Source organism: Lonchura striata, chromosome 4, assembly GCF_050655825.1.
Source record: "Lonchura striata isolate lonStrDom1 chromosome 4, ASM5065582v1, whole genome shotgun sequence".
In the NCBI taxonomy this organism is placed as follows: Eukaryota; Metazoa; Chordata; class Aves; order Passeriformes; family Estrildidae; genus Lonchura; species Lonchura striata.
The window spans coordinates 71,332,773-71,341,174 of NC_140706.1; positions in this window are offsets into that span (position 1 = coordinate 71,332,773).

Below are 8,402 nucleotides of genomic sequence, written 5' to 3' on the forward strand. Positions count from 1 at the left end.
AAGTTTGAATGGGGAGAGACTGGAGACTAATTGAGGGGGAAGCTGGTTGCCAAGCAATCAGCCCTGGCCTGTGTGGCACTTGGGTGAGGCAGGTGTGGGGATCTGTGGAACACAGCTACTCAAAACAGCCCTTGGGACAGCTGTCAGTGCTGTGAGTGGCTAGTAGGTGAGAGGGATTTAATGCTGGTAAACACCTCTTAGGAAAGGTGAAGGGACCCTGTACTGTGTGTAGTGTCATTTGCCATTGTCCCATTGCAGGGTTGCTCCCTTAGCCCCTAAGAGACCTGGAGGAGAATTGGGATCTTTCCTTCTGTTCCTCATGAGTGCCCAAGTGTTCAGCAAGCAACACCTCCTTTAAATAGAATGCGAAGTGGGTTACACCAGCTTTCTGAATTTATGTGCAGATGGACAGCAGCAGAAGGACAAACTGCCACTGAACAAGAGCAGAGCCCCTGTGAGGGGCCAGGTCTGCACTTTGCTTCTAAAGTCAAACTCTACTGTGGAAAGAGAATTGCAATAGATTGCTAATTTGCTCACTGCCCCTCTCAGTTGCTCTTGGCCCATTTGTACCTCACACCCACATGGCAGCCTCAAAGCGTCCCTTTGCAGAAATGGCTGTGGGGAAGTGGTTCCTACAGCTTGAGTCCCCATGCCCACCTGGTATGCTGATCCAGCTAAAATAACCTTTGAAAATCCACAGGCCCTCTCTGTGCAGGCAGGTGGTGAGTCTGTCACTAGACAAGTAGTTGTGGGACTTCTAAGCTGCTCTTTGCTAATTTTATAGCTCCGCTGTGCAGGCTCTGGATTTTACTGTACATAACCAGCTCCTTTTCTCCATGAAGCAACTGCTAGAGCGTGACATTTATTTGAAATTACATTTCAGAAACAAGAACTGGGTCTGAACAAGCTTGTGATCATGTCCTATCACTTTATAAGAAACCAATAACCTTATGACACTGTTCTTGATAAAGAACACCCTACTGGGAGCAAATGGTGATGCAATGGCATCAGCTGAGGCTGATGTGAAGGTCAGGCCAAGGCTGAAAATACCATTGGTGCAGTGTTGTGCCTTGAGGCTGAAAGTGTCACTACTGGGCAAGGAGGGGACAGTCAGGGGTCATTAACGCTGCTGGCAGGCAGCACGTGTTGTACCAGACCCCAAGGCAGCCAGCCCTCCTGACTGCAGGGAAATACTGCAATCAGTAATGCCAATCAAGAAGGGATGTGACTCTTCAGCCTGGTGCCTCTACACAGGGGAAGGTCCTTGAGAAAAAACGTGCTCCAGGGTTAGTGTTACAGAGTGGCTTCAGAGCAACCCCGGGACAGCAAGTGACAGATGAGCTCAGCACCAAGAAAAATGAATTAGCCCTGCTCACTGGGGAGACCTGAGGCACAGCACAGTGGCACCCCCAGCCGTGTCAGCAGGGGCAGCCCCTGCAGCCAGATCCTATCTCTGTGCTGAGATGGATGGCCAGGCTACGTGACAGGGCAGAGCCAGCCGTGCTTCCCAGCGGCCAGGGCTGGCACTGAGCACACAGCTCACAGCATCAGCCCGAGCTGCAGCAATGAGCCATTTCTGACTCCTCTCTTGCTGCACCTCCATTTAGACATGGGCAGAACAGCCTGGCTCTTATGCAAGTCCCTGGCTATGTCTCAAAATGTCCCCATGAAAATGAGCAGAGCAGCACGGGTGTGTGCCTGGCTCTGCGCTCCCAGCGTCTAAGGGATGCTTGAGGGCATCTAAGACAACACAAGAGGACTACACTCCACAGAGTGAGAAGGCTTTCATCTGAGTTTCCCCACCAAAGAGGGACTCCCAGAGCTCCCCTGACAGCTTTTCAGGTGCAGCAGGGCTATAGGCAAGGCAGGAAATTCTAAACACCCTGTCTTACACCAAGGAGCCGTCTGATGAGACCGAGGAAGGTAAGTTCAGCATCAGGAACCCAGCTTGCTCTTGGGCTTCTTGGCTCTGCACTGGAGCCATGCTGGGCCAAAGACAGAGCTGGTGCTTATGCCTTTCTCAATCATGCTGACCCCACATTTCCTAAACTGAGACCAGGCCAGCAGGTTTGCCCCAGGCTGCCTTCTTCTCCCAGTGGCTCCGGGACTTGTGTGCAGCTGGGAGGGAGAAAGCTGCCAAGGTATTTATGTAGCCCTTGTTTATCCCCTGGTATCCATCACAGCCTGCCACACTGATCCTGGGAACGTTTTGCTACCAGCTTGCTAAGCTCGAGTGTGGCCACCAGATGTCAGGGCTTACTCACGAGTGGGCCAAACTAGAATAAAAGCCTTGCTGATGCAGAGGTTGCGTGAGTGGAATGGTTTCCAAGCTAACTAGATGGCTGCTTTTGGTTTTAAACAGAGCTGTCAGCAAAGAGCTATAATACAATTTACTCTCCTGCTATCTAATCCTGGTAATCCTCATCCTAAAATAGTTCTAGCAGCTAGCTCAGTGTCAGGACATAAGTTTATTTAAAACAAAGAAAGAACATTTTCCAAGGTGGTTAAAGCAAAGAAGAGCTATTAGGATGCCTGGTGATGAGAAAAAGGGCAAAGAGCTTGTGTCCTGTCACAGCTGCAAATAAATATGGGAATATGAGGGGTTACCAAGGCTCTGACTTACTGGATCTGCTTGTGGATCCAGCTTGGCCCAAAGCAGCAAGTGAAGATAGGAGGTATGGCATGCCAAGGTGGCAGCAGCAAGATGCTCTCCATGGATGTTAGTTCTTCCCTGCTCCCTCCCACTGAGTTGCCCCACAAGACCAGGGGCTGCTGCAGCAGAGGCAGGAACAGAGCAGGCTCTAACGGAGTATTTTTAAGGGCAATTGCTCCTTTCTCACTAGAAATTAATGAGGTTGTGTCAGCCTGCCAGATGTGCAGGCATATGCCAAAGGTAGAGTGGAAACATGCCAGACTCACTCATCACTCCAGGAAATCTGCTTGGATAAGGACAAACTTTCTCTGTTGTTTTTTTTAAAACCTCTTAGACACCTACACTCACCTTGTCATCAGCTGCCTGCAGCTGATGTTATCTCACGCTATGTGCTTCACTGGGAACGATGGGGGCAATTGTTGGGCAAGTGATACAAGGCTTCTACTCTGAGCACTCAGCTGCAGGTACCCCATTGCTCCCTGCTCTTGCTGGCAGCACCCAGCAAGATCTTCCCCTTCCTGTGAGAGGGAAACAGGCAGCCACGGGGGCTGCCACTTGCCCTCATTTATCGTGTGCTCTGCCAGTCCACAGCAGTGTCTGGACTTAGTGGAACTCCGTCAGGTGTCCTTTAGCCAAAGCTGAGTGCTGGTGGGGCACCCTGAGGCTGGTTGCATCATCCCTATAATCCCTGACCTGGCCACGGAAAGTCAAGTTCCCCTGCCCTGCACACAGAGCGTGTGAGGGCCAGAGCTGGGCCCGGTGCTCGGGGTGAAGTGCTCTGATGTCAGTACTGTGGGACTTGAGACAATTTCCCGGCAAAGTTTCATGTACACTTGAGTCACTCTGCCCTTTGCTCTAGAAATCTCCTGCTTTGACCTCAACAGAGAGCAGAAAAGAACAAGGGAGAAATTGCCCCCGCATTTTTGCTTTTACCCTCGCAATGCAGCTTTTACAATGGGGTGGCTATGCAGAAATTTTCTTCAACCTTCAACTCTTGTTTGAATGTTCCTGGTGGTGCTCCTCATCAGAGGAGCAGACCTCTGATTCAGCAGATAACGTGACTGTCATATTCCTTCTTCCCTGCTGCTTGGGAATGCAACAGGACATTAGCCAAAATATGTGCTTCTCAGGTACACGCTGTTTAACCTGTCTACAAATACCTGCTACTTGCAGATTTTTATAATTTTTTTTTGCCTGCATTTCCCTGAAGAATGTCCCAAATGAAGTGTCAAGGATAACAGGATGGATGATGTAGCACATCTGTCCACTTCCGAGAAGATTACAGAATTGACAGGAGCTGCTTCCCAAAGCCCCTCTTAATGTGCAGTCCCCTCTGCCAGCAGTGGAAAGCAGTACTGCTTCCCTTGGAGGATGCTGGCAAAGACATGCTTCCAGGTGCCTGCTGTGCCCATCCTTCAGCAATGTGTGAGCTGCCTGGAGCCCTGCAGCTGCCTCAGCTGTCTGCTCACATCTGGTGCCTGTAACCCAGACTGAGAGAGGACCCCACGCTCAGGTTCTCCCTACATCTCTGTGGTTTTCCAGGCAGATTTCCAGGGGTGCCTGTCTATGTCTTGCACCTATCTAGGCCTCCAAAGAACCCCCTAAGTCCTAGACTCCTCAGGAAAGAAAGAGAGTGATGAAAATCCCCATTTCAGATGGCTTCTCTCTTGAAAGGTGTCAGCCCAAGAGACCAAGGGGCAAAGAAAACTCTAGAGGAATGCATGGCTCTGCATGGCCCACTGGCAGCTGAACAGAGAAAACTTGGAAGCTGCGCTTCCGTGTTGCTCCCTTTCTTTCTAGTTGGTTTCCCCTTCTATACTTTCTATATTCTCAAAGCAATTTTTGCCAAATCAAAACTGAGCAAACCCTCTGGCTTCACAGCAGGCAGAGGAAGGCACAGACTCAGCTGCCAGGATAGATTCTGCCAGTTGCAGAAGGCAGGCCTCACTCCCCCGGTCATAAAATCAGAAATGAGTTTAACATGCAGCAGGTGTTAATGGGAGGCACGAACCAGCTGGCAAACCGCAGGCCTTGGAAAAGGTACAAACCAAACGCAGACAGGAAATCCCCCACCCAGCCAGGAGCTGGAAGTTGTCTACACCTGAAGGAAAAGCAACTGGATGATTTACTTTAGATCGATTATTTGCAAATGACTGAATGTGAATGACGTTCATTCTTAGTTCTACAGTGGCATTATCAAATGAGTGAAAAACCAGCCCTTGCTATCTCCTGCGACTGGTTTCCTCTCAAGAGTAGGTTCTCTACATGCTGCAGACCTGCTCCTGACCTCCCTGAGTCACTTCATCATGATGCAAGTGCCAAAGGAGCACTGCTGCCAGCCCGTCTCTCTCTATACAGCTGGGCCATAGTCTGTGTGACTGTGGACGGGCAGGGCTGGCTGAGGGATGTGCAAAGGGAATTAAATCCATGAGGTGCAAGGAAGGCTAAATTTATTGGTAGAACCAGACTGCGATGCCTCAAGGATTGCTGCTTGCATAAAACATGTTTGCTCCCACCTTTACTATTCCTCCACAGCGATCCAAAAGCTGGAAAGATTACAGGGCAAAACCTAGAGGTGGGTATTTTACAGATAAGGCAAATATAGACAATGCTCACAAGGAGGAAGTTGGCTGGGACAACAGGCCCATGCTTTTCTCCCTGGCATGCCATTTCACTAGGCCTGAATCTCTGCTTGAGCAGCATGCCTGTTCTGAACCCCCACTCATTCCTTCAAGTGGTCAATTTTTGATTTCCCTATTCCACCCCCTCCTCTGCCCCAGCATGACCCTGTTAGCTCACACTGGCTCCAGCCAACTCTACAAGTATTTATCTTTCAGAAACAATCCATCACTTACATTTTGTGGTTTATTGACCTTGTCCCATAAGGCACGTGGCTCCATTACAGTTTGTCATGTTACGTGACCTCCGTGTCCTCATGGAGACACTGTCATGGCTCCCAGCTCCAGGTCAGCACCAACACCTGGGTTAGGCCCTCCAATACAACCGAGAAGGACTGTGTCTCCCCACTGGCCAGTAATTCCTTTGGATCCATAGGTATGCTTTTGTTGGGAAATGGGAACTCATTTTAAATTTAAATTTTGTCTGCTGGCAAAGGCAGACTGTGCTGGGTGAATTTTGGAATACTTTGGCTGTTGCTACAGATGGGACATTAAACTGGTCAGAGAGACACCCAGCATGCACACTTCCACGTGGCATTATTTCGGCACAGAAACCACTCACTGTGAATGAAGGGAAAAGGATACCCCAAGGCCTTCAAGGGAGGCTCTGGCAGTGACAAGCTGTGCTCCTAAAAGAGCTGTGAGCTTGTTATCTAATTCTTAGTGTACCAAGGGAGCATATTTACATTGCAAAGTGTTCCTCAATTAGTAAGTATTTTTAAACCTTTCCAAATAAACTTCAAAGCAGGAGCACTTCCTTTTGGTAGGGAAGAGTTGGCTATGAGTGGGAGCTCTGAATGTCACCATTAATCACTTCCTTCCTGACATCAGGACTCTCCCAACAGGGGGGCTTCTCTTTCCTTTGTTTCCTACCAGAAAAGCCTCATGAAATACAAAAAGGCTGCAGGGAGGGGGCTCAGAGTGGGCTGCTTATCACCTCTCTCTCAGTCAGCATGACTCGTTTCAGAAGCAGGACTACTACAAGCTGCAGGAGGCTTGGAGCAGCAACTATGTGCAAGGCAAGTCAGGCGTTAGGGGAGGACACCCAGGGGCACCTGGCTTGCTGTCCCCATACCCACCACATTCCCCAGGGTCAGGCTCAGATTGCAGGACACAGCCTGGACTAACTGGACACACAGAGTAATTCAGAAATGTGTCTTTTGGAAATACGATTGACTCTTTCAAACTGATGCACCATGAAGGTGAGCTTTAGAAAAGCAACAATGCACTGCGAATATTTGGGCAATTTCCTCTTGGCACATAGTTGCTTGTTTTGTGACCTAAACCCCAGTATTCCTTCACAAGTGGACAGGTTACTTAAACTATTTATAGATGCTTTGATCCTTTCTGCAATCAAGGTGGATCAACCAGACGTGACAGAATTCCTGGTGCTGCCATCTTGAGGCATGCCTCGTGTGACCTACTCCTCCTCAGAGGTGCTATGGCACATGTTATCAGCTCCATCTATTGCAGATATCACAGAGGTCCCTCCCTAGCACAGAGGAAGCTTGGGAAATGCAGGATACCAGGCATGCTATGCCGGGTCATTGGCTCTTGAGGAGGAGGTGAGGGAAGTATTCGGCAGTACTTTTCCACTTGCTTTCCCACCCAGGAGCTGGTAACTAGGCTGATGGGACAGAGGTCAGATGTAGCCTGGAATGCCTCCGTAGTTCAGTGATGCTAATGCTGAGTTATTCTCATGTATGAGAGTTCTCAGGTGTTCCTTCCTTCCCCAAAGCATCTCCCATTATCTAGGGAATGATTTGTATCAATAGTCACTTGAGCCTCTTTTCTATCAACAGTACTTTGTAGCTTTTTCCATGGTTGGGCGGGAGCAAAACTCTAGAGCTGTCAATTTGCAATAGGACAGGAATCCTAAAGATCATTAACTTGCTGTCTCAATGCAGTTGCTTTGTTGCCATAACATTAGTGTGTTTCAATTTTCCAATGGTGACAATACTTTCTTTGTCAAAAGGCAATAATGATGTATTGCATATAAGATACGAGATGGTAATAAACATAACTGTGAAAGCAAATTTCAACACAAAGAAATCAATGAAAATGACAGGTATCTTTTTGAGTTATGCTAAGGGAAGGGGAGCAGTCACTCTGTAAAGGAAACTTGAAGGGAAGAAAGAGGGAGAATGCCTCACATAAGAGTGTGGTTGGGAAGCCAAAAGGCTGGCTGTTGAGCAGATGCACCTGGCCTAGGCACTACTGGTGCTCAGGGCTGAGGATGTCAAGGATGTCTGGAGGCCTGGGACAAGCTGCAGGCTTTGTGGGCTGTGACCTACTGGAAAGAGCCAGTCAGATTTTGATCCATTTCAAAAGAAACCTGGAAAAGGCTCCTCTTCTTTAAATTTGTATCACCACTGCAATGAAAAAGCTTAACTTGGAACTTCCCACACTGATCTTCAGCCCCTGAAATCTTAGCCTTTCAAAGTCAGCGTTCCCATTTGACCCCCTTCTGTGGTTCTGTTATAAAGAACTTACATACACAGGGAAATCACTCCATCCCCTGCCTAAGAAATTATGTGACATATAAGCAAAAGAACCTCCAAGCAGAGATCTGAGACAAACTTCACTAAGTGGCCTGCTCCACAAAAATTCCATTTCCCATAAATATTTTCTCCTCTCATTTCCTGTGTGCTACTTGTTACGTTAATTGTTTAAGTCAAATCACCATGTGGTAATTGCTAAGATATGGAAGCTGACTGTAACTGCCCCAGGAACAAGTGGAACATGAGAAGGACAAGTAAGTGAAAATGAAAATCACTGATATGGCAAAGTGCAAACTGGTAAAACAATAAAAAGTCCTGTCCAACCTGCAATGGCTTACTTGGTTCAACTGGCCTTTAAATATGGATGAGAGACCTGCTCTAGGAAGAGTTTTTTAAAGACCAGAGGGCACAGGTTTGGGCTGATGTGGCTATCCATGACTCAGGGCCTCTGAGGTCATTCCTGCTGCTGGCATGAAAAGTAAGGGTAGAAAGCTCATGTAGGACCAAGGCAGCTTCTCACTTAAAATGAGTGGGATGCCACCCACCAGGCTGGAGGAAGGCAGTGGCATC